Genomic DNA, 27,341 nt, shown 5'->3' on the forward strand with positions numbered 1-27,341 from the left:
TGGATGCACTTGGTGGGTAATGCAAAAGAATGGGGAGGTCCGGTGTGTACCTCAAGGAGATTTGATACTGGGTGAGAATAGCCCATGAGTTGAATTGTAGTATGTTAATTATTATATAATACTGTATGTCATCACTACCATGATTGCTATATATCATAGATGAAAATGGTGATTAATTAGAATGTATTGGAAAGAGTGTAACCTGAGCATGACACAAATGGTATGGAATAAGGGGTGGATATCTGTCCTGGTTCCAGTTAGGACAGAGTTAATTTTCCTCCTAGTAGCTGGTAGGGTGCTATGTTTTGGATTAGGATGAGAAGAGCGCTGATATCACACTGATGTTTTAATTGTTGCAGAGCAGTGCTTACACCAAGCCAAGGACTTTTCAGCTTCTCGCTCTGTCCTGCCAGCGGGCAGGCTGAGGGTGCAGCAGGAGCTGGGAGGGGACAGACCCAGGACAGCTGACCCCAACTGGCCAAAGGGGTATTCCATACCATCTGACGTCATGCTGAACAATATATAGGAGTGGCTAGCTGGGGTGGGGGGGCCGGTTGCTTGGGGATAGGCTCTGCATCGGTCAACAGGTGGTGAGCAATTGCATTGTGCATCACTTGTTTCATACACATTATTATTATTATTGTTATTATTATTTTCCTGTCTTAATAAACTGTCTTTATCTCAACTCACCGGCTTCACTTTCCCGTTTCTCTCCCCCATCCCAGAGAGGGAGGGGGGAGGGTGAGCGAACAGCTGTGTGGTGTTTAGCTGCCAGCCGGGCTAAACCACTGCACAAGGGCTGCTGGATGCTGGTGGCTCCCTCCACTCCCTGGGGTTGCCTTGATGCAGGAACCCCCCTGCACACTGTGATCCCCTGCTCTGCTGCAGAACGCGCCTGCCCTGGAGCCGATCGCCTTGGCAATTCATCCACCATGAGTTCCTCTCCATCTTTCCAGGTCATTACTGCCAGCGAGCTGGCGTACGCTGATGGTGTGCTCTGCACCAACTTCCACCATTTGGGCCATGTGCACTAGACTTCATCTTTGGATATCTGGTCATTGTCCAGGTCACTATAAACCACCTCCAGCATGACTAATTCCCTCAGGTACTGGATACCTCTCTCCACGGTGGTCCACTTGCCCAGGTGACATACAACATCTTCCCTTCAGGATACCTTTCCTTCACACCCAACAGGAGTTACCTCCAGAGGCTGAGGACTTGTGCCCCTTTCCCAATCACTTTGTCAATGCCTCCTTCCCTAGAGAGGGATATCAGCTGCTGGGCTTCCTTGCCTTCTAATTCCTGGCTTCTGGCCCCCTTATCCCAAAATCAGAGCAGCCATTTGACAATGTGCTCACCTGGACGGTGGCTGAAATCTTTTTGCATATCTCATAGCTCACTCAGGGACAGGGATTGGGCAGCTACTGTCTCGTTTATGACTTTCTTCGTCTTTGTCCTCCTGTTCTAATGATGGCCCTAGTTTGGAGCTGCCTGCCTCTTCTGAGTCTTTCTCCTTCCCCCTCCTAGGATAAGTTCCTTCTCTTACTAAACATGTTAGTTTCTGCTTCCACTGTTTCTTCTTGAATATAGGGCCGACTGATACCGGCACGGGTTGGCTCTCTGGTTCAGCCACAGTGTCTGTTGCAATCTTTGCATTAGCCAGTGTGTGTCGCCAGAGCTGGATCTTTTCTCTACTTCCTAGTATATATACTTGGTTTTAAAAAAATAAGGTCCTTGCTGAAACAACACCTTTGCAATGCAAAATAATGTTAAACCCATGAAAAGCAACCATGGGACGTCTATGGAAGTCTACATGCTAAGAATACTCCCAGTCAGGAATACTCAGTCCTGGACTCAACATTGTCATGATTTCCTCTCAGTAAGGAGTTTGATTACAGTCCTAGTTTGTCATTAGCTGTCAGAAACTGAAAATAGTTGGGTTAGTGTTTCTCGGTAGCTTGAACTTCCATTTAACCATACTGTAATTATGCCATTAGGGACCCACAAAGGTCAAAGGATCCACTTGCTCAAAAAAAGTGGCTTCATATCTCTGTTCCAAATATATTGGACAATGGAGAACTGAAAACAAACACCTACATTTCTATTGAAACACAGGTCTGTTTGAATTTTTATTTTGAAAAAGCTAAGGGAACATTCTGGTTCTGTCACATTAAGCTTCGTAACATCTTGATTCCAATGCAGTAGTGGGCACTAATGAATTTTTTCATCAATTTTGCAACAGATTTTTAGAAATATCTTTATAATTGTTAAGCTTATGCTTTAAGGGATCTGCTCTTGTTTAAAATTACTTTCTTCTAATAGAAAAGCAATTAAAATAATTGGTGAAACTATATATTTTATTATGTGTGTGCATATACTTAAGGCAATGTATTGCTGCCTGGATAGAGAATCTGGTTGTAAAAGTACATCACGTAGATGCTCAGGTACCCAGGAGTGGTGCCAATGAAGAACATCAAAACAACCAGCAGGTGGATTGGGCTGCTAGAATTGAAGTGACTGAGGTGGATCTGGACCGGCAACATAAGGGTGAGTTATTCATAGCTTGGTGGGCCCATGACACCTCAAGCCATCAAAGAAGAGATGGAACATATAGATGGCCTTGTGATCAAGGGGTGGACCTGACCGTGGACAGCATTGCACAGGTTATCCGTGATTGTGAAACGTGCTGCAATCAAACAATCAAGTGGTTAAAGCCTCTCTGGTATGGAGGACTGTCTCTAATGAAATTATATACTTCACTCATAAGAGGGAAGCAGCAATATATTTATTGATATCATGTAGTGATCCAACAGAGCTTAGTTGTAAATCAGACAGTGACTTACGAAGATTTGAGATGGCAAGGTACACTTGATTACTTACTTCATAGAGGACGGGGTAAGTCAGATGGGTCAGGGAGACCCTCCTATTGAGTCATGAGGTTCAGAGTGGACCCCTTGCTTTCTAAACTACCTGAACCAAGGAGGTAAGGAGCCTAGGTACAGCAGAATCCACTCCTAGTCGCAGACTTGGTCAATGGTTTATGTCTGAGGATTATATGTTGTAGTGGTTTTCCTCAACTGGGCAGCCAAGCTCCACCACAACCGTTCTCTCACTCCCCCTCCTCAAAGTGAAAGAAGAAAATATGATGAAGAGGGCTCAAGGGTTGAGATAAGGACAGGGAGATCACTCAACAATTGTCATGGGAAAAACAGACTCAGCACAGGGAGATTAATATAATTTGTTGCCTATTACTAACAAACTAGAGCAGTCAGAAAGAAAGAAAAACAAACTAAAAACACCTAAAACAAACTAAAAACACGAACCAGGATGAGGAGACGGATGAGGAGTTTTATAGGCAACTGACAGAAGTTGCAAAATCGTCGGCGCTTGTCCTCGTGGGGGACTTCAACTTCCCGGACATATCCTGGAAACACAACACGGCACAGAGAAAGCAGTCTAGGAGGTTTCTGGAGAGCGTGGGAGATAGCTTCCTGACGCAGCTGGTCAGTGAACCTACCAGGGGTGGTGCCCCGCTAGACCTTCTCTTCACAAACAGAGAAGGACTGGTGGGAGATGTGGTGGTCGGAAACTGTCTTGGGCAGAATGACCACGAAATGGTAGAGTTCTCTATTCTTGGCGAGGCCAGGAAGGGGACCAGTAAAACTGCTGTATTGGACTTCCGGAGGGCTGACTTTGAGCTGCTCAGGACGCTGGTTGGCCGAGTCCCTTGGGAGGCGGTTCTGAAGGGCAGAGGAGTCCAGGAAGGCTGGGCGCTCCTCAAGAAGGAAATCGTGATGGCACAGGAGCGGTCCGTCCCCACGTGCCCAAAGACGAGCCGGCGTGGAAGAAGACCGGCCTGGCTCAACAGAGAGTTGCGGCTTGTGCTTAGCAGAAAAAAGAGGGTTTATAATCTTTGGAAAAAAGGGCGGGCCACTGAGGAGGACTACAAGGATGTAGCGAGGCTGTGCAGGGAGAAAATTAGAAAGGCCAAAGCTCATCTGGAGCTCAACCTGGCTACTGCCGTTAAAGACAACAAAAAATCCTTTTACAAATATATCAACGCGAAACGGAGGACTAAGGAGAATCTCCATCCTTTACTGGATGCGAGGGGAAACCTAGTTACTAAGGATGAGGAAAAGGCTGAGGTGCTTAATGCCGCCTTTGCCTCAGTCTTTAGCGGCAATACCGGTTGTTCTCTGGATACCCAGTGCCTTGAGCTGGTGGAAGGGGATGGGGAGCAGGATGTGGCCTTCGCTATCCATGAGGAAATGGTTGGCGACCTGCTACGGAGCTTGGATGTGCGCAAGTCGATGGGGCCGGATGGGATGCACCCGAGGGTACTGAAAGAACTGGCGGAGGAGCTGGCCGAGCCGCTTTCCATCATTTATCGGCAGTCCTGGCTATCCGGGGGGTCCCAGTTGACTGGCGGCTAGCCAATGTGACGCCCATCTATAAGAAGGGCCGCAGGGCAGACCCGGGGAACTATAGGCCTGTCAGTTTGACCTCAGTGCCAGGAAAGCTCATGGAGCAGATTATCTTGAGGGTCATCACGCGGCACTTGCAGGGCAAGCAGGCGATCAGGCCCAGTCAGCATGGGTTTATGAAAGGCAGGTCCTGCTTGACGAACCTGATCTCCTTCTATGACCAAGTGACGCGCTTGGTGGATGAGGGAAAGGCTGTGGATGTGGTCTACCTTGACCTCAGTAAGGCTTTTGACACCATTCCCCACAACATTCTCCTCAAGAAACTGGCTGCTCGGGGCTTGGACTGGCGTACGCTTCGCTGGGTTAGAAACTGGCTGGATAGCCGGGCCCAGAGAGTTGTGGTGAATGGAGTCAAATCTGGTTGGAGGCCAGTTACTAGTGGAGTCCCCCAGGGCTCAGTACTGGGGCCGGTCCTCTTTAATATCTTTATCGATGATCTGGATGAGGGCGTCCAGTGCACCCTCAGTAAGTTTGCAGATGACACCAAGCTAAGTGCGTGTGTCGATCTGCTCGAGGGCAGGAAGGCTCTGCAGGAGGATCTGGATAGGCTGGACCGATGGGCTGAGGTCAACTGTATGAAGTTCAACAAGGCCAAGTGCCGGGTCCTGCACCTGGGGCACAACAACCCCAAGCAGAGCTACAGGCTGGGAGATGAGTGGCTGGAAAGCTGCCTGGCAGAGAAGGACCTGGGAGTATTGGTTGATAGTCGGCTGAATATGAGCCAGCAGTGTGCCCAGGTGGCCAAGAAGGCCAACAGCATCCTGGCCTGTATAAGAAGCAGTGTGGCCAGCAGGTCTAGGGAAGTGATTGTGCCCCTGTACTCGGCTCTGGTGAGGCCGCACCTTGAGTACTGTGTTCAGTTTTGGGCCCCTCGCTACAGGAAGGACATGGACGTGCTCGAGCGAGTCCAGAGAAGGGCGACGAAGGTGGTGAGGGGTCTGGAGAACAAGTCTTATGAGGAGCGGCTGAGGGAGCTGGGCTTGTTCAGCCTGGAGAAGAGGAGGCTCAGGGGCGACCTTATCGCTCTCTACAGTTACCTTAAAGGAGGCTGTAAAGAGGTGGGGGTTGGTCTGTTCTCCTACGTGCCTGGTGACAGGACGAGGGGGAATGGGCGAAAGTTGCGACAGGGGAGTTTTAGGTTGGATGTTAGGAAGTACTTCTTTACCGAAAGGGTTATTAAGCATTGGAACGGGCTGCCCAGGGAGGTGGTGGAGTCACCATCCCTGGAGGTCTTTAAAAGACGTTTAGATGTAGAGCTTAGCGATATGGTTTAGTGGAGTACTTAGTGTTAGTTCGGAGGTTGGACTCGATGATCTTGAGGTCTCTTCCAACCCAGAAATCTGTGATACTGTGATACCTTCCCCTCATCTGCCCTCTTCTACCTCCTCCCCCCGAGTGGCACAGGAGAACGAGGAAGGGGGGGCTGCGGTCAGTCTGCAATGCTTCATCTCCGCCACTCCTTCATGGTCACTCTCTTCCCCTGCTCCAACATGGGGTCCCTCCCATGGGATACAGTCCTTCCCAAACTGATCTTGCGTGGACTTCCCACAGGCAGCAGCTCCTCAAGAACTGCTCCAAATATGGGTCTGTACCATGGGGTCCATCCACCAGGAGCAAACTGCTCCAATATGGGTTCCCCCACAGGCAGCAGCTCCTGCCAGGTCACCTGCTCCTGCATGGGCTCCTCTCCACTGGCTACAGGTCTGGCCCAGAATCTGCTCCGGCAGGTGTTCTCCACAGGCCACAGCCTACTTCAGGCTAGATCCACCTGCTCCACCATGGGCTCCTCCACAGGCTGCAGTGTGGAAACCTGCTCCACTGTGGTACACCATGGGCTGCAGGGGGACAACCTGGTCCACCATGGGCCTCTCCATAGGCCGCAGTGGAACTTCTGCTCCGGCGCCTGGAGCACCTCTCCCCTCCTTCACTGACCTTGGTGTCTGCTGGGCTGTTTCTCACTCCTCACTCTCCCAGCTGCTGTTGTGCAGCAGTTTTGTTTGTTTTTTTCCCCTTTTTTAAATATGTTCTCACAGAGGTGGAAACAACATTGTTTATTGGCTTGGCTCTGGCCACCGGCAGGTCCCTTTGGAGCTGTCTGAAACTGGCCCTTATCTAACATGGGGCAGCTTCTGAACTCCTCTCACTGAGGCCACCCCTGCAGCCCCTGCTACCAAAACCTTGCCACAGAAATCCAGCAGAGGTGTGTGGCCCACAAGGGGGGCAACCACGTTCCCCTGGCGGCTGAGCCCCAGAGGGGTATGGAGGTCAGGGCATTTTTGGCCTTTGAGGGAGCCAGTCTCAGAAAGAAGTCTGAAAGCTGCTTCCCCTGGAGGGGGTTTTCTCAAGTCCTCCCAAAATGCTGCTGTTCCTTAGGGTCTTGCCGGTCCCCAGGCGAGGAGGGGATCCTGCCCTGCCCTTCCCGGAGTCTTCTTTGGGTCGGCGCTCTCTGCCCGGCGCTCTCTGACGGTAGGTGGCATCCCCGTCCGCGGAGAGCACCGCCTTCAGCGCAGAAGAGCGGTGCCGCGGTACGGGGACCGCTGCGCTCCCACGCGTCCTGGGGACAGGGAAACCCCATAGTTGGGGTCCCGGGGTCAGCGGACATCGAGCGCCGGTGCCCTGCGTGGGGAAATGCGTTTACCTCCGCCCCTCGCTGTGACGCCGCTGTTCGCCTTTCTTCTCTCCTTCCTTTCCTTTTTAAGAAGGCGTATGCAAGGTTGGGAAGGGAACAAGTGGGAGAAGCTATCCTGGCAGAATGACAAGTCGTGATCTCCAGGGACATGCAGGGACTGCAATAACACCAGGTCTTAATTGTCCGCCCTGAGGGCTGACTCAGCTGTCCTCTAGACGGCAAGTCCCTCGTCTTCCTCCTCTGCGACGGGCGATGGCTGAAAGTATTGTCCAAATCTACAAGGGGGGTCCCCAACCCCCCGCCCCCCCCCCCCCCCCCGCGAGGGACCCGCCACCCACCCCTGCCGGCCACATCCAGGAGGAGCCGAGGCCCTGCCGGCACGGCGGGCTCGTTTGTGCTGCCAGGTAACCGGTGCTCTCAAAGAGCTGCCTGTGTCACATGCTCAGTGACACCGGTGCGCAATGTGAAGGTTATAGCAAGAGATCACAGGCAGATCCGACTCTTTTGCTTCTGCTGTCTTACTACAGCGGTCCTTCCCTATACATTTTAAACTCAATTCTTCCTATTTAGAGCCTGGTGGTTTTGTTTTGGTTGTGGTTTTGTTTTGTTTTGGTTTTTGTTGGTGGGTTTTTTTTTGTGTTGTGTGTGTGTGTGCACATGCATGTAGTTTTTTGTTTGTCTGTTTGTTTGCTTAAGATGGTTTTAAACATCCAGAAGCATCAGCAAGTACCAGGAGAAAAGCAAGAATAAAAGGAACAAAATGAGAGCAAAAGGGAAAATGCTAAGTTTTTGTAAAGAGGAAAAACCTCTCAGAGATGAAAATTTTCTTTCTGCATTCTTTTTACTAACCCCAAAAACTAATTAAAATGTCAATTTACTTCTTATTATCTGCAAATATCAAATAACGTTATCAATCTTTCCACAGTAGAAATAGTAGTCAATACTTCATTACTGGTATTGGGTGTTGTTTGCTTGTTTGTTTGTTTCTCTTATGTAACTTTTTGTGGTATTCTCCTGCATGCGTCTTAGTATTGAACAAAATGTACATAGGAATATTTGGAAATAGTAGAAAGGATTGTGTTGTAAATCCATGAAACTGGGTTTGAAACAGGATGCCTTGAAACTTTGAATGAAGACAACCTATATTTCAATAAAATAGTGTGCTTCAGTTTTTTGAAAACTGAGATTTGAGAAGTGAGGATGCTAGACACCAGTCCGACGATTTCTTTTTGAGCACAAAAAAAATGTGCTGCTCCAGCTCTAATTGGATTCCAGTTGTGGGACTGGTGAATTTTCAAGACGTTTCTTTTTAAGACCCCAGTGATTGCATTTATGTCCAATGTATTTTTTTTTTCCCGCTGTGAGCCCCCGCATAAAGGTGGTCTCTGCTCTTTTGCTATCCTCACATCAAGTATCACCTGAAACGGAGGACCAGTGGGGACTTACTTACGAATCAGTCCTTTGTGTTGCTTTCTTTGGGTTGTTGCTCCTGCAATCAAAACAGAATTGGCATTTTAACGGCCAGTGGATTGTTTAACATTGCATAAGAAAGAGTTAAAAACTCATTTCCTGTTAGTCTTTTCCATGATGGAGTGTGCTACTTCTCTTCAGTTAAAAACAATAGCCTTACAACTACACTGTGAGATTAGTGGTGTGCTTTAGAAGCAGTTCTTCAAGAGCTTGCAAGGTCGACTCTTAGAGATATTTGATTTCCTTCTTAAATTAATTAAACTCAGGAAGGGGAAGAGGAAGGAGGGGGTAAAGATATTTCGAAAGCCATCCTGCAGACAGAAGTCTTCATCTGAAGTTTGTTAGCTCACCACCTCCCTCTCTGGTCTGATCAACATCTCTCCTTCTATGACCATGTGACCCACCTAGTCGATGAGGGAAAGGCTGTTCACGTAGTCTACCTAGACTTCAGCAAGGCCTTTGACATGGTCTCCCACAGTATTCTCCTGGAAAAGCTGGAGGCCCATGGCTTGAACAGGTACACTCTTTGCTGGGTTAAAAACTGGATGGACGGCTGGGCCCAGAGAGTGGTGGTGAATGGAATTAAATCCAGCTAGCGACCAGTCACGAGTGGTGTTCCCCCGGGATCAGTTTCGGGGCCCATCCTCTTTAATACCTTTATTGATGATTTGGACGAGGGAATTGAGTGCACCCTCAGGAAGTTTGCAGATGACACCAAGTTGGGGGGAAGTGTTGATCTGCTAGAGGGTAGGAAGGCCCTGCAGAAGGACCTGGACAAGTTGGATCAATGAACAGAGGCCAATGGGATGAGGTTCAACATGGCTAAGTGCCGTGTCCTGCACTTTGGTCACAACTCCATGCAGCGCTACAAGCTTGGGGCAGAGTGGCTGGAAAGCTGTGCAGAGGAAAAGGACCTGGGGATACTGATTGATGCTCACCTGAACATGAGCTGGCAGTGTGCCCAGGTGGCCAGGAAGGCCAGCGGCATCCTGGCTAGTATCAGGAATAGTGTAGCCAGCAGGACCAGGGAGGGGATTGTTCCCTTGTATTCTGCTCTGTTGAGACCACACCTCCAGTACTGTGTTCATTTTTGGGCCCCTCACTACAAGAAGGACATGGAGGCCCTGGAATGCGTCCAGAGAAGGGCTACGAAGCTGGTGAAGGGTCTGGAACACAAGTCTTATGAGGAGCGTCTGAGGGAACTGGGGCTGTTTTGTCTGGTGAAGAGGAGGCTCAGGGGAGACCTTATTGCTCTCTACAACTACCTGAAAGAAAGTCGTGGGGAGCTGGGGGTCAGCCTCTCCTTGCAGATAACTAGCGATAGGAGTAGAGGGAATGGCCTCAAGTTGCGCCAGGGGAGGTTTAGGTTAAAAATTAGGAGACCTTTCTTCTCAGAAAGAGTGTTTGGGCATTGGAATGGGTTGCCCAGGGAGGTGGTGGAGTCACCATCCCTGAGGGTGTTTAAGGAAAGGTTGGATGTGGTGCTTAGAGACACAGTCTAGTGGGTGATATTGGTGGTAGTTGTATGGTTGGACCAGATGATCTTGAATGCCTTTTCCAACCTTAATGATTCTATGATTCTATGAAAAGTCCACCGGTGCCATTTTGGGTCCTTGAAGTACCCTCTCCTGAAGTAGTCTATGCCAAGGATGCACAGAGCCTCTGTGCCAGTCACAGTGGGGCGCTTTTACCGCTCATTCCCAGAGAGGCTCACTTCAGCCTCCAATACAGTTAACTGTTGGGATCCCCCGTCCATCCATAAATACAGATGGGTTCTGCCCCTCCGTAGCCTGATGGTATTAGGGTACACTGCATGCTGGTGTCCACTATAGCCTTGTACACCTGCAGGTCCAATGTGCCAGGCCATCGGATCCACACTGTCCAGTAAATCTGGTTGTCTCCTTAATCTGCCTGACCAGAGGCAGGGACCCTCCAGTCCTGCTTTCAGTACACATCACTTAATAACTGAAAATGCGAAGAATAGGTCTCTTCATCAGGTTCAGGAGTACCCCGATGTTGTGGTTTAACCCGGCCGGCAGATAAGCACTACACAGCCATTCGCTCACCCTCCCCCCTCCCTCTCTGGGATGAGGGAGAGAATCAGGAAATTGAAGGCTGTGGGTTGAGATAGAGACAGTTTATTAGGACAGAAAAGAAAGCGAAATAATAATAATAATAGTACTACTACTAATAATATGTACAAAACAAGTGATGCACAATGCAATTGCTCACCACCCACTGACCGATGCCCAGGCTATCCCTGAGCAGCCTGTCCCCCGACCCTGGCCAGCCCCCCCATATTAATTGTTCAGCATGACGTCAGATGGTATGGAATACCCCTTTGGCCAGTTTGAGTCAGCTGTCCTGGGTCTGTCCCCTCCCAGCTCCTGCTGCACCCCTAGCCTGCCCGCTGGCAGGACAGAGCGAGAAGCTGAAAAGTCCTTGGCCTGGTGTAAGCACTGCTCTGCAACAATTAAAACATCAGCATGTTATCAGCGCTCTTCTCATCCTAATCCAAAACATAGCACCCTACCACCTACTAGGAGGAAAATTAACTCTGTCCTAGCTGAAACCAGGACATATATCCACCCCTTATTCCACACCATTTATGTCATGCTCAGGTTACACCTTTTCCAATACATTCCAATTAGTCACCACCTTCATTTATGGTATACAGAATGTCCACTGAGTTTGCGTAGTCCGTGACTGACTTCGGGCTCCATCTGTCACAGCAGTCTTTCAGGGCAGAAGAGATGTTGTGTGATGTTGGATTGTCACACGTTGAAGCCCGTTCTCCTTCCATCACCTCTCTGTGCTTGCCCATTTCTATCAAAATTCATTCATTATTATCTGCGTGGCTGTTACTGTGATACCATTAATAGGACATTGACATATAGCAAACATGGTAGTGATGACATACAGTATTATATAATAATTAATATAATTCAACTCATGGGCTATTCTCATGCAATATTAAATCCCCTTGAGGTACACACCGGACCTCCCCATTCTTTTGCATTACCCACCAAGTGCATCCAATTCCCTGAGCAAAAGCAATTCCACGAATGGGTTTGCCTTTTCCTGAGGCAGGAGTAGCCCAGACTGTCTTACCCAGCATGTTTCTTACGTGCACTACAGGAACTTTATCCCCTTCTACAGTGCGTAACAGTTTTGATTGGGCAGGTCCAGCTCGGTTGGCAGATCCCCTGGTGTTGACTAACCAGGTGGCCTTTGCCAAATGTGCATCCCAGTTTTTGAATGTCCCAGCACCCATTGCTTTCAGTGTAGTCTTTAACAGTCCTTTGTATTGTTCAACTTTCCCGGAGGCTGGTGCATGATAGGGGATGTGATACACCCACTCAGTACCATGCTCTTTGGCCCAAGTGTCTATAAGGTTGTTTCGGAAATGAGTCCCATTGTCTGACTCAATTCTTTCTGGGGTGCCATGTCCTCACAGGACTTGCTTTTCAAGGCCCAGGATAGTGTTCCGGTCGGTGGCATGGGGCACAGGATATGTTTCCAGCCATCCGGTGGTTGCTTCCACCATTGTAAGTACGTGGCGCTTGCCGCTGCGGGTTTGAGGGAGTGTGATGTAATCAATCTGGCAGGCCTCTCCATATTTATATTTCAGCCATCGTCCTCCATACCAAAGAGGCTTTGACCATTTGGCTTGCTTGATTGCAGCACATGTTTCACAATCATGAATAACCTGTGCTATAGTGTCCATGGCCAGGTCCACCCCTCGATCACGAGCCCATCTGTAGGTTGCATCTCTACCTTGATCGCCTGAGGTGTCATGGACCCATCGGGCTATAAATAATTCACCTTTATGTTGCCAGTCCAGGTCCACCTGAGCCACTTCAATCTTAGCAGCCTGATCCACCTGCTGGTTGTTTTGATGTTCTTCAGTAGCCCGATTCTTGGGCACATGAGCATCTACATGGCGTACCTTTACAACCAGGTTCTCTACCCGGGCAGCAATATCTTGCCACAATGCAGCAGCCCAGATGGGTTTACCTCTGCGCTGCCAGTTGTTCTGCTTCCATTGCTGCAACCACCCCCACAGGGCATTTGCTACCATCCATGAATCAGTATAGAGATAGAGAACTGGCCACTTTTCTCGTTCAGCAATATCTAAAGCCAGCTGAATGGCTTTCACTTCTGCAAACTGACTCGATTCACCTTCTCCCTCAGCAGCTTCTGCAACTCGTCGTGTAGGACTCCATACAGCTGCCTTCCACCTCCGATGCTTTCCCACAATACGACAGGACCCGTCAGTGAACAAGGCATATTTCTTCTCATTTTCCGGTAGCTTGTTGTACAGTGGGGCTTCTTCAGCACGGACCACCTCCTCCTCTGATGATATCCCAAAGTATTTGCCTTCTGGCCAGTCCATAATCACTTCCAGGATTCCTGGGCGACTGGGGTTTCCTATCTGAGCCCGCTGAGTAATCAGTGCAACCCACTTGCTCCATGTAGCATCAGTTGCATGATGTGTAGAGGGGGCCCTTCCTTTGAACATCCAGCCTAGTACCGGCAGTCGGGGTGCCAGGAGGAGCTGCGCTTCAGTACCGACCACTTCCGAAGCAGATCGAACTCCCTCATATGCTGCCAATATCTCCTTTCGGTTGGAGTGTAGTGGGCCTCAGATCCTCTGTATCCCCGACTCCAAAACCCTAGGGGTTGACTTCGAGTTTCCCCAGGCTCTTTCTGCCAGAGGCTCCAGGTGGGGCCATTCTCCCCGGCTGCGGTGTAGAGCACATTCTTTACATCTGGTCCCGTTCAGACTGGCCCAAGGGCTACTGCATGAACTATTTCCTGCTTAATTTGTTCAAAGGCTTGTTGTTGCTCAGGGCCCCATTCAAAAGCATTCTTCTTATGGGTTACTTGGTAGAGCGGGCTTACAATCAGACTGTAATTTGGAATGTGTAATTCTCCAAAACCCCACGACACCTAGGAAAATTTGTGTTTCTTTTTTGCTAGTTGGTAGAGACATAGCTGTTATTTTGTTGATCACATCCATTGGGATTTGATGACGTCCATCTTGCCATTTTATTCCTAAAAACTGGATCTCTTGTACAGGTCCTTTGACTTTATTTTGTTTTATGGCAAAACCAGCTGATCAGCCCTTCTACTCCCTCTGGGGGACTGCCCAACAGGAACCAGAGCAGTAATTTTCCTTGGAGACACCATTTTGGCTGCTGTATTTCCTTGCATTTCACGTACCCGAGCTACTAGTGTCAAGGTAGGTTCCTCATGTCTTCCCCGTGATCATGGAGATAAAACCATAGCGTGCCATGTGCTGTGTGTCCATGGTGCTCTCTCCCTCGAGCAGGAAAATGCCGACACTTAATGGCTGAGATACTGCTTCATCTGGGTGAGTAGGAAGATATATGTTCTTCAAGGTGGTGAACCTGTTGGGACAATTTCTCCACAGCCAAAATGCAGGCCCGTAGTGAGACAGAGAGTTTTTCTTCATATTGCTGAAGCTGGCTGGACATGACATCCACTGTTGGTCCCATCCTATCTCTCCAATTCATCTCTGCCAGCATGCTATCGTGTGATGATGGTGCACTCTGTATAAACTTCTGCCACATGGACAGTGTGCACTGGACTTCATCAGAATCTTTGGGTGTCTGGTCACTGTCCAAATCAGTATAAACCATCTCCAGCACGACTAATTCCCTAAGGTGCTGGAAACATTTCTCCGTGGTGGTCCACTTGCCTAGTTGATATACAATGTCTTCCTTGAAGGGATACCTTTCCTTCACACCTGACAGGAGTCGCCTCCAGAGGCTGAGAACCTGCGCCTCTGTCCCAATCTCTCTGTCAATGACCCTTTCCCTAGAGAGGGATTCCAGCTGCTTGGCTTCCTTGCCTTCTAATTCCTGGCTATTGGCCCCAGTGTCCCAGCATCGAAGCAGCCAGGTGAGGATGTGCTCGCCTGGGTGAAGAGTGAAGAGTGAAATCCCTTTGTATATCTCACAACTCACTCAGGGATAGGGATTGGGTGGTTTCTGACTCGTTTATGATTTCTGACTCTTCCTGCTGTTTTTGTGATGGCTCTGCTTTAGAGTTGCCTGCCTCTTCCACTTTTCCCTCCTTGCATTTTTTAGAAGGAGCTTCTTCCCTTACTGAACGAGCTCACTTCCCCTTCCATTGTTTTGTCTTGACTATGGGGGCGAATGTTACCATTGACAGTTGGCCCTCTGGGTTAGCCAAAGTGTGTGTTATCTGGTCATCGGATTCAGAGACCTCCTCCTCCATTTGAGGGTGCTGGGTAGTGTTAACTGCCGTTTGATAGGTGCAGGCCAGGTCCCAGCACAGTGCAGCAAGCTGGAATTCTCCAGCATTGTGAGGGTCAGGGCATACATCTTTCAATCATTCTATCATTTTTTTAGGATTTCGCACTTGTTCAGGGGTGAAGTTCAAAACCATCGGAGGAGACAACTGTGACAGGTACCTGCCCATATCCTCCCGCCCACCTTGCCACCCACCACCATGCTGCCTCGGGGTAGAATCCTGGGTGGTATTCTTCACTAATTGTTCACTCCATCCACTACTGCTCTCTGGGCCCATCTGTCCATACAGTTTTTAACCCAGCAAAGGGTGTACCTGTCTCTTAATATGCTTTAAATTTTGGTTAGCCCTGAAGTGGTCAGGCAGTTGGACTAGATGATCTTTGGACGTCTCTTCCAACTGAACTATTCTATTCTATTGCATGAACCACATAAAACAGGATCACATAGTACAATCACAGAATCACAGAATGGCCGAGGTTGGAAGGGACCTCTAAAGATCATAGAATCATAGAATGGCCTGAGTTGGAAAGGACCACAAAGATCATCTAGTTCCAACCACCCTGCCATAGGCAGGGACACCATCCACTAGATCAGGTTGCTCAGGGCCTCATCTAACCTGGTCTTGAACACCTCGAGGGATGGGGCATCCACAACCTCTCTGTGCAACCTGTTCCAGTGCCTCACCACCCTCTGAGCAAAGAACTTCCTCCTAGCCTCTAATCTAAATCTCCCCTCTTTTAGTTTAAAACCATTCCCCCTTGTCCTGTCATTATCTGATTGAACAAAGAGTCACTCTCCATCTTTTTTATAAGTCCCCTTGAAGTACTGAAAGGTTGCAGTGAGGTCACCCCAGAGCCTTCTCTTTTGTAGGCTGAACAGCCCCAGCTCTCTCAGCCTTTCTTTGTAGGAGAGGTGCTCCAGCCCCTTGATCATCTTTGTGGCCCTCCTCTGGATCTGCTCTAACAGCTCCACATCCTTCTTGTGCTGGGAGCTCCAGACTTGGACGCAGTACTCCAAGTGGGGCCTCACAAGGGCTGAGTAGAAGGGGACAATCACCTCCCTCGACCTGCTGGCCACTCCTCTTTTAATGCAGCCCAGGATACAGTTGGCCTTCTGGGCTGCAAGCACGCACTGCCAACTCACATCGAGCTTTTCATCCGTCAGAAAAAATCACAGAATCACAGAACGGATGAGGTTGGAAGGGACCTCTGAAGACCATCTAGTCCAACCCCCCTGCCGAGCAGGATCACCTAGAGCACGTTGCACAGGATGGCATCCAGGTGGATTTTGAATATCTCCAGAGAAGGAGACTCCACAACCTTTCTGGGCAACCTGTTCCAGTGCTCTTTCACCCTCACAGTAAAGAAGTGCCCTCTCATATTCAGCCAGAACTTCCTGTGATTCAGTTTGTGCCTGTCACCTCTCGTCCTGTCGCTGGGCACAACTGAAAAGAGACTGCCTCCACCCTCTTGACACCCTCCTCTCAGATATTTATACACATTGATGAGGTCTCCCCTCAGTCTTCTCTTTTCCAGGATAAACAGGCCCAGCTCTCAGCCTGTCCTCGTACAACAGGTGCTCCAGTCCCCTAACCATCTTCGTAGCCCTCTTCTGGACTCGCTTCAGTAGTTCCACGTCCCTCTTGTACTGGGGAGCCCAGAACTGGACACAATACTCTAGGTGAGGCCTCACCAGGGCTGAGTAGAGGGACAGGATCACCTCCCTTGACCTACTGGCAACACTCTTCCTAATGCACCCCGGGATACCGTTGGCCTTCTGGGCCACAAGGGCGCATTGCTGACTCGTGGTCAGCCTGCTGTCCACCAGGACTCCCAGGCTCCTCTGCAGAGCTGCTCTCCAGCAGGTCAGCCCTCAGCCTGTACTAGTGCTTGGGGTTATTCCTCCCTAGGTGCAGGACCCTGCACTTGCCCTTGTTGAACTTCATGAGGTTCCTCTCGGCCCAACCCTCCAGCCTGTCAAGGTCCCTCTGAATGGCAGCACAGCCCTCTGGAGTATCAGCCACTCTTCCGACCTTTGTGTTGTCAGCAAACTTGCTGAGGGTGCACTCCCGTTCCATCATCCATGTCGTTGTTGAATAAGTTGAACAAGACTGGACCCAGTACTGACCCCTGGGGGACACCGCTAGCTACAGGCCTCCAACTAGACTCAGCACCACTGAGCACAACCCTCTGAGCTCTGCCATCCAGCCAATTATCCATCCACCTCACTGTCCACTCATCCATCCCACACTTCCTGAGCTTGTCTATGAGGATGTTATGGGAGACAGTGTCAAAAGCCTTGCTGAAGTCAAGGTAGACCACATCCACTTCTCTCCCCTCATCTACCCAGCTAGTCATCTCATCATAGAAAGCTATCAAATTGGTTAAGCATGATTTCCCCTTGGTGACTCCATGCTGACTACTCCTGATCACCTTATCCTCCACATGCTTGGAGATGATCTCCAGGATGAGCATCGCCTTTCCAGGGATGGACGTGAGGCTGACTGGCCTGTAGTTGCCTGGGTCCTCCTTCTTGCCCTTTTTGAAGACTGGCGTGATATTGACTCTCTTCCAGTCCTCAGGCACCTCCCCTGTTCTCCATGACCTTTCAAAGATGATGGAGAGTGGCCTAGCAATAACATTGGCCAGCTCCCTCAGCACCCATGGGTGCGTTCCATTGGGGCCTGTGGATTTGCGGATATCAAGTTTGCTTAGATGATCCTCTTCGACCGAGGGAAATCCTCCTTTCTCTGGACTTCCTCTCTTGTCTCCAGAGTCTGAGATTCCTGAGGGCTTATCTTAGCAGTAAAGACTGACGCAAAAAAGCCATTCAGCAACTCTGCCTTCTCTATATCCTTTGTCACCAGGGCACCCGCCCCATTCAGCAGCAGGCCAACATTTTCCCCAGTCTTCCTTTTTCTACTGATGTATTTAAAGAAGCCCTTCTTGTTGTCCTTGACATCCCTTGCTAGATTTAATTCCAAATGGGCCTTAGCCTTCCTTGTCGCATCTCTGCATACGCTGACAGTGTCCCTATATTCCTCCCAAGTGGCCTGTCCCTTTTTCCACATGCTGTAAACTTCCTTCTTCTGTCTGAGCTTCACCAGGAGCTCCCTGTTCATCCATGCAGGTCTCCTGCAGTGCAGCAAGCTGGAATTCTCCAGCACTGTGAAGGTCAGGGCATACGTCTTCCAAACATTCTATCAGTTTTTTAGGATTTTGCACTTGTTCAGGGGTGAAGTTCAAAACCATCGGAGGAGACAACTGTGACAGGTACCTGCCCATATCCTCCCACATACCTTGCCACCCACAACCACACTGTCTTGGGGCAGATTCCTGGGTGGTATTCTTAACTAATTGCTTAACCTTAGGGAGAAAGAGAAACACATTGTGCAGACCTAGCAATAGGAGTATGTTGGTTACCCATGGGTATTCAAAGTACTCAAAAGCTGCTGCAAGTAGTCTATGGGGAAAGAAGGAGGAGGTACCATTCCTGATATTATTCATAAACTGACTTCCAGATCAGGAAAGGAAGACAGTGTAATTTTGAATATTCCCAAAAAGATAATTTCCAGGAGACCAAAATGATAACAATGCAGGGCCTGAATACCAGATTATACTCAAGGCCAGTGCTTTACAACACAGCAAATTAAAAAAGAAAACAAACAAAAACGAACACAGATTTTAGCACATTCTCCGAACGGATATAGAGGAGAAGGGAGAACATGGCACAGATTATATAAGACAGGATCACATTAAAATAATAACAGCAAGCTGAACATGGTGACTAGTAAGTAAGTGTGTTAGTCGTAAGCGTTTTAATCAGTTCTACTGTTATCTCAACTCTTTGCGCCCCACATTGGGTGCCAAAAATGACTGTGGTGGTTTTATTCAGATGGGCAGCAGAGCTCCACCACAACTGCTCTCTCACTCCCCCTCCTCAGAGGGAAAGTGGGACAAAATACGATAAAGAGGGCTCAAGGGTTGAGATAAGGACAGGGAGATCACTTAACAATTATCGTCATGGGAAAAACAGACTCAGCATAGGGAGATTCATGTCATTTATTGCCTATTACTAACAAACTAGAGCAGTCAGAAAGAAAGAAAAACAAACTAAACACATCTTCCCCCCATCCGCCCTCTTCTACCTCCTCCCCCCAAGTGGCGCAGTGGAATTGGGGAATGGGGGTTGCAGTCAGCCTATAGCACGTTGTCTCTGCCGCTCCTTCACAGTCACTCTCTTCCCCCGCTCCAATGTGGGGTCCCTCCCATGGGATACAGTCCTTCCCAAACTGATCCTACATGGGCTTCCCACAGGCAGCAGCTCCTCAAGAACTGCTCCAAATATGGGTCCGTATCACGGGGTCCATCCATCAGGAGCAAACTGCTCCAATATGGGTCCCCCACGGGCAGCAGCTCCTTTCAGGTCACCTGCTCTTGCATGCGCTCCTCTCCACAGGCTACAGATCTGGCCCAGAGTCTGCTCCGGCAGGTGTTCTCCACAGGCCACAGCCTCCTTTAGGTCAGATCCACCTGCTCCACTGTGGGTTCCTCCACGGGTTGCAGCGTGGAAATCTGCTCTGCCATGGTACACCATGGGCTGCAAGGGGACAACCTGGTCCACCACGGTCCTTTCCACAGGCCGCAGGGGAACTTCAGGTCCAGCGCCTGGAGCACCTCCTCCCCCTCCTTCTTCACTGACCTTGGTGTCTGCTGGGCTGTTCCTCACACCTCACCCAGCTGCTGTTGCGCAGCAATGTTTTTCCCTTTCTTAAATATGCTCTCATAGAGGCACAAACATCGCTTATTGGCTCGGCTCTGGGCAGCGGCAGGTCCCTTTGGATTTGGCTGAAACTGGCCTTTATCTAACATGGGGCAGCTTCTGGAGTCTTCTCGCAGAGGCCACCCCCTGCAGTCCCCCACTACCAAAACCTTGCCACATAAATCCACTACAAGATGACACCAAGCTGAGTGATGCAGCTGATACTTCAGAGGGAAGAGATGACATCCAGAAGGACCTGGACAGTCTTGAGAAGTGGGCTCATGTGAACCTCGTGAAATTCAGCAAGGCCAAGGGCAAGGTCTTAAATCTGGGCTGGGGCAATCCCAAACATCAGTACAGACTGGGGGATGAATGGATTGAGAGCAGCCCTGAAGAGAAGGAAATTAGAAAAGTCATTAGCTCACTCTTTTTTTACAATGAACAAAATTTTCCGTGTCAGGCAATCCGCTTACAAATTAACAATCAGCTCTGCTGTAGAGATATCAGAGCAAATCAAGTATACACACATATTCTCTCTCTCTCTCAGCACAGCCTTGACAAAGCCTTGGCTCTGGGAATTACTACATTAATCAATACAGAAGGATAAATTAAGTATGAGCATAGTCTTATAGATATAGGAACGAAAGGAATCGTTTATTGAGGATATTCCAGACAAAAAATGATTTAAAAGGCATTAACATACAGGTTGAGATGACAAGGTCAGTAATATTTCTAATGATGCCAGAAGGCCCATCAGATTCGGTTGTGGTGATGATGGGGGCAAGATTGCAGAGCAACACAGCTTCTCTCTCATGTCACATGGTGAGCATGTGCAGCACTGATGGGATCACCAGCCTGCCTCCTCCATAAATCTCCTGCACCCTTTTATGCAACACAGGCCCAAAGCCCACAAAGACTGCTCAGCTTTCTGCATGGTGATAATCGTCACTGGAGCCTGATATATGAGTTCCCGATAATTGTGAGATTAGACCCAACAGACTCCTCAGAGTGGGCAAAATGAAACACAGTAGTAAACCTCTGAAGAACTGAAATTTCAGACTATGAATGATGAGGAACACAGGCCAAGGAAATGGGTTTACAAATGTTCAAATGTAGCAGCAACTGCTTGAGTTAGAGCCTTGGAGGTGTGCACTTAATTCTCAGAACAGGATTCAGATAATACAGAAAAATATTCATATATATATTCAGATGGTATAGAAAAAGAGCATGTTCAGACCTCAGTGATGCAAAACATCACTACAGAAGAAAAGTTCTGAGAACCAAAGAGAGTGCAAACAGCGTGTTCAACAAGAAGAGAACAGTTGCATATGGGTGTGTTATAAATGACTGAGTCCCAAATAGGTTTACAATCAAAGTTTACAATTTATTAAACGAATAGAGGCAAGCAAACAGCGCTGGGTGCGCCGGGAGTCTCTGCTCCACCAGGACGCACACCTGTTACGTAAGGCGGCTGGTTTTTATGCTCCTAGGCTAATACATATTCATTACTACTTCTAGAAGAGGCAGGGTTATTATAATTGGTTTCCCGAATCCAAAGTCCTCCCAGGTGCGCCTGCTTATCAGTCTCTGTTAGTCTCTCGGGGGCCGCTCGGACAGGGAGGCTCATATTCTTCCTCCTTATCTAGTGGTCTCTTGGCCCGATGTCAGAAGTTACTGCACGTCCGTGCAGAGTCAGCAGTTTTTCTCTGAAGAAATCCCTTTGTTCTCTTCTCACCTAAACCCAGGCCTCAATGTTAACCCTTCAAATCCCCTTAGTGGCACGAATTGCTGGAGCATTCCTTACAGGTGATTGATAACATAAAAGAGGATGCAGAGTCAAAGCAAAAGAACTAGGATGGAAGAATTGTAAAAGGAAATGAATCACCATATAGGCTGTGGTTACACACAGCCTTGAAAAAAAGTCTACGTGGTTTGATTTTGGTGATGAAGGACTGGCTTTGTGCCTGGAAGGCCACATTGCAGCAGCTGTTTAGTGCAGCATTGCCCCAGATGGATCACTGAAAGAAAAAAAAAAGGGGGGGAGGCAGGGTCGAAAGAAGAAAAAACATGGATACAGGAACATAAACATGACGAAAGTACTACATCTAAATGTGTTTTTTTTTGTTTGTTTTGTTTTTTTTTTTCTTTTCGTTTTTTTGGAAGTGAAGGGGAAGGTCTCCTGCCCCTTTGCTTGCCTTCTTGCTCATAGGGATGCACCAATCTTGAGCTTGGAGGAAGGGCAACAACCAACACAACTCCAAACCTTGTGACGGACCCTGCAGCCACTCCAACCCCTGCGATGGGCCCTGTGGCCACTCCAACCCCTGTGACAGTCCCTGCAGCAACCCCAACCCCTGCGATGGGCCCCATGGCTCCGCCAGAGAACCAACCTGTGCCAGTATCAGTCGCCCCTATATGCAAGACAAAACAGTGCATGTGAAAGTCAGTTCAGGAGGCCTGTGCACCTGAAAGCTGAGATTGTCTTTGCAGGAGAGGGAAGGAACCTGAACTGAGAAGTGTTTGTTCCATCTTTCCTTCCATAGGAGTGCTGACAGAGTTGCTTATAAATAGCGGCAATCTAGGGTCAATCTAGAAAAAAGTTAATTAAAAGGTAACTGAATCAGATTTGAATGTGAACTCGATTTCAGAAGTTACTTGGGATATGAGGTATGAAAGTCACATGAAAAGAGGTACCGTGGTGTTAGGGGCAGAAAGATGCATTTGTCTGTTTTGCTTTCACTTCCTAGGAGGAGGGAACTGCAATAGCTTGTCTTTCCTAGCGTATCTGCTACACTTAAATTGGGTAAAGCCCCAGCCCATGAGAAAATAAAATACAAGCTTTACCTAGTCAGATCAAAGTCTATATAGTTTCATATCTTTTAACAGGTGTCAAGGATAGGAGAACAAGGCAATACTTCTGTGTGAAACACCTGCCATTGGATATTTGTGGAGGACCTAATGGGAGCCAAACTGCTCTGTGAGACACTCAGCTAGGTAGCTCACCTGCCAGACTACATTCAGGTATGACCACAGCTCACCCTATGTTCAAAGGAGCCTGTCTCTACGGTCTTTACAATTAGTCACAAGTTTTGTAGTTGCTTTAGACCTTTCCTTTCTCCACTGCTGTGGGTCCCTTGGTCACTGGGAGCCTCAGCCATGCTGTTCAGGAGCCTCTGCATGGTCCCTGAGCTGCCTGGCCTCTTCAGGTTGCCCATATTAATGTGAGCCCAAACTCCCAGTATTCTAAGGACCACCGGTTGGGCTTCACACACTACTATTTCCAGTTTCAATCATGTTTTAATTCGTTTAATGAATGCGGTTCAGTGAAAAAGTTAATAAGCAATCAGGCAGTTAAGGGCTTTATCATAATACATTCAAGGGGCAGTGTTAAGGTTGTGTGCACATTTTGCAATTGGGAGTCCTAGGGTTAGAAACATGACTACATTCTAGCATGACTACGCTATTCATTAACACTGGGTCCTTTCTCTTATTTACTGTATGAGACACCATGGAATCCATTGTCTGTAATACTAAGAAAGTTGGAAAAAGGAGGCTTCATCATAATATTTTCCCCTTCCTTTTTCTGAACTGCTTTCCCAAAACTATGATTTTAAGAATGGAAGTTGTTTCTTGTGGGATTCTAATAGCAAGCATGTGCACAGTAAGAAAGGCATGGAAAAAAATAACCTGCCTCCAGCACAACCATCTTCAGCTGTTCAGTATTTTACTCAGTATGGTTTCCACAGCGTCAGAAGAGCTGACAGAAATGAGAAACCCCCTGCACAAGATCTAATAATTTTACATATGACTTTTGACTGAACTTGCCTGACTAATGTGCTTTAAAATAAAACCACATGCTTAACAAATCCAACTTGGAATATTTTCTTTGGCTTCCAGTTCCCTGGCATTCAAGCACTGCTGCTTAATCATCACACTAAAAAAAAATGATTAATTCTAACTTGCAGCAGTTCCAGGCTTCCAGTGACAACATTGTTTTGCATTGTTTATATTTCTGAAAGACTGTTTCTCTAGGACATATTGAGGCCAAACACTTCTATGGATTCAGTCAGTACAGCATCACTGAATCCAGTGAATGCAGAGCTAGTTTTCCTCAGATGTTAATCTGGCATATTTATATTCCTGTCTATTTGTTATGGGATTAAAGCAGCTCTAGCTGCGCAGGTTATTTTTGAATGCCTGTAGTTGCCAAGCCAATTGACCACAACACTCTAGGTCCTAAGGAACTAATTTGGGTATCTTCAGAGTTGCTGTGCAGAGATGAGGAGACAGGACCTGGGCACAGGTGTCAAGGCACATTTTGTTGAGTGGAGATAGCTCATTGAGATGAGGCCCTGTGCAAGACCAAGGGAGACACAGGTACTAGCACCAGAAATATGCAGTGGAGTGAAAACTGCCGAGGTCAAAGCTGAGCCCATGCAAAGGAAGTGGAAGTGGAGGCAAGAAGGAGACCAAGGAAAAAAAAAAAAAAAGAAGGCCATGTACTGCTGAAGAGAAAGGGTAACTGCCAAATAGTCTGAATGTGGTCTGAAAAGCTAATAATTTTCTTCCTCTTCCATAAAATTGTTTTTGTGGGGAAAACAATTTTACTAAACATTACTAAACAAGGGAAATAAGAGTGATCATAGAATCATAGAATGGCCTGAGTTGGAAAGGACCTCAAAGATCATCTAGTTCCAACCCCCCCTGCCATAGGCAAGGGCACCACTCACTAGATCAGGTTGCTCAGGGCCTCATCTAACCTGGTCTTGAACACCTCGAGGGATGGGGCATCCACAACCTCTCTGGGCAACCTAACCTGTTCCAGTGCCTCACCACCCTCTGAGCGAAGAACTTCCTCCTAGCCTCTAATCTAAATCTCCCTAGTCACTACTGGGTGGCTGGAAACATACCCCGTAAACCATGCCACAGCCTGAAACACCATCTTGGGCCTGGAAAGGCAAGTGTTGTGGCATCATGGTACACCAGAAGCAATCGAGTCCGACAATGGGAGTCACTTCTGAAACAATCTTGGAGCTAAAGTGGGAGGAGCTAAAGTCCTTGTAGTGCATGTAGGGAAGTGGATGGTGAAGGTGGTGTGGGTTGCTCCTGCCTCGGGAAAAGGCAAACCCACTTGTGGGATTGTCTTCGCCCAAGGACCGGGGTATACCTGATGGATCATGCAAAAGAATGGGGATATCAGGTGTGTGATAAAAGGAGATTTAACCTTGGGAGAAAACTAATCTGTAATCTAAGTTATGTGTTGTAGGAAGTCACTGCAGGATCAATGACAGGTCAACTTTGCAAGGAAGCGGGCAAGTGCATCAATGACTCAAGCTAAGCCGGTGCTGGCATCCAGAAATCCAACTCTGCTTGTCCTGAGTGACTACTTTGTCAGATGAAGACTAAATCATCAACAATTCTTATGAACATTTTGGGGATAGGTCTATAGAATGAAAAGAAGTACCTATCTATCAAGCTGTGAAAAGACAGGGAACAGTGGTGATGAGAATACCTATATACTAAAGTATGTGGGATCTGAGTGTGACACAAATGTTATGGAATAAGTGGTGGAGGTTGTACTGGGTCTGTCTGGGAGGGAGTTAATCTTCCCTGCAAGAGCCCAAACAGTGTTGTGCTTTTCACTTGTAGGTAGAACAGCATTGATATCACACCAGTGTTTTGTCTAGTGCTCACTGAGCACGCGCTCTGAATTTCTCGGAGCCTATACCTTTAAACGAAGGCAAGAAAACTTTTCACCAATCATAACTAAGATATGCTTGACTAGAGTCACTCAAGTTCCACCTAAAAGATAGAAAATAATATAAATTGGCTTAAGAGAGAGGGGATGTTAGGGAAGATACCATCGTCAGGGGAGATACCATCATGAGGGAATATACCATCACGAGGATCTCCTGACTTCTGGGATCAGTCGACAGGCTCAGCATCTCTTCCCCCCCACACTGGGCCTCCTTTGGGTCAGATTTGAACACTTGGTTATACTGGGTGCCTCCGCAGAAACTTAGAAATCTCTAGAGTCTTTGTGCCTTTTAACACGTTAATAGCCAGGCTGTGCACCTGTGTATTTCATGCATGCTAGCTTGCTTTTGCAGACAGTAAATTATCGCCGGCAATCCAAAGAACCTGTGTACCTGTTGCTGTAATAAATTGCACTTAATTGCATTGTTCCTAGCCATGATAGTTCTCATTGAACGCGACTAGAGTGAGGGCGTGTTACGTTGTTGATGAATCCGTGACTGTGATAGTTCAGTACCCTGAATCTGACCGGACCCATACTGGTTAATCGGCTACACTCCTTAGCGTGACACAATCCTTGTTGCCCTTCTCTGGACACTCTCCAATAGTTTCACATCCTTTTTGTACTGTGGTGCCCAGAACTGCACACAGTACTTGAGGTAAGGCCGCACCAGCGCAGAGTAGAGTGGGACGATCACTTCCCTCGACCGACTAGCAATGCTGTACTTGATGCACCCCAGGATACAGTTGGCCCTCTTGGCTGCCAGGGCACACTGATGGCTCATATTCAGCTTGCTATCAACCAAAACCCCTAGAACCGTCTCTGCAGGGCTGCTCTCCAGCGTCTCATCCCCCAGTCTGTACATATAGCCAGGGTTGCCCCGTCCCAGGTGCAGGACCTGGCACTTGCTCTTGTTAAACTTCATGCGGTTGGTGACTGCCCAGCTCTCCAATCTGTCCAGATCTCTCTGCAAGGCCTTTCCACCCTCATCAGAGTCCACAACTCCTCCAAGTTTAATATCATAAGCAACTTTGCTCAAAACACCTTCTAGTCCTACATCCAAATCTTTTATAAAAACATTGAAGAGAACTGGCCCTAAAATGGAGCCTTGGGGGACCCCACTATTGATCAGCCACCAGCCTGATGCAGACCCATTTACCACAACCCTTGGAGCCCTGCCTGTCATCCAACTATTCACCCATTGCATGATGTTTTTATCTAGCTGTATGCTGGAAATTTTGTCCAGTAGGATCCTATGGGAAACTATGTCAAAAGCTTTACTGAAATCCCAAAAGATCACATCAGCTGGTTTCCCTTGATCGACCAGGTGGGTGATCTTATCATAAAAGGAAATCAAGTTAGTCAAACAGGACCTACCCCTCGTGAACCTATGTTGTCTGGGACCAATGACTGCATTGTCCACCAAGGTGCACTTCAATAACTTCAAGGAAAATCTTCTCCATAATTTTACCAGTCACTGACATGAGACTGACAGGCCTGTAGTTTCCAGGGTTCTCTTTCCTGCCCTTCTTGAAAATTGGTACAACATTTGCCAGCTTCCAGTCTACTGGGACCTCTCCAGATTCCCAAGACCATTGAAAAATAATTGAGAGAGGTCCCACAGTGACATTAGCCAGCTCTTTAAGCACCCTGGGATGAATCCCATCCAGACCCATGGACTTGTATGGATCGAGGTGAAGCAGCAAATCCTGCACACATTCAGAGTCGGTTGGAAGTTTATAATTCCCGCCGTCATGGTCCTCCAGCTCAGGGCACCCGGGCATGCACCAGTCTCTGGGAAAATAGAACGATACAAGGGATTGTTAAGGACTACACTGAAAGCAATGGGTGCTAGGACATTCAAACTTTGGGATACACATTTAGTAAAGGCCACCTGGTTAGTCAACACTAGGGGATCTGCCAACTGAGCTGGACCTGCC

The 27,341-nt window shown here is 48.1% G+C and overlaps 2 long non-coding RNA genes across 2 annotated transcripts in view; one reads left to right on the forward strand and one right to left on the reverse strand.

Moving 5' to 3' along the window:
- Positions 1-7,441: 7,441 nt before the first annotated feature.
- LOC310888699 lies at positions 7,442-26,785 on the forward strand. The gene is made up of 3 exons (XR_014576069.1): positions 7,442-7,517; positions 22,533-22,667; positions 24,913-26,785. It is a non-coding gene; the product is annotated as an uncharacterized lncRNA (long non-coding RNA).
- LOC310888697 overlaps positions 21,010-27,341 on the reverse strand; it is a 48,506-nt gene continuing 42,174 nt past the window's right edge. The window contains exons 5-6 of the long non-coding RNA XR_014576067.1: positions 26,779-27,195; positions 21,010-21,664 (exon numbers count right to left, since the gene is read on the reverse strand). This is a non-coding gene — a long non-coding RNA (uncharacterized lncRNA). The remainder of the gene's footprint in view (positions 21,665-26,778; positions 27,196-27,341) is intronic.

This window comes from Anser anser, assembly GCF_964211835.1.
Source record: "Anser anser genome assembly, chromosome: W".
Taxonomy (NCBI): Eukaryota; Metazoa; Chordata; class Aves; order Anseriformes; family Anatidae; genus Anser; species Anser anser.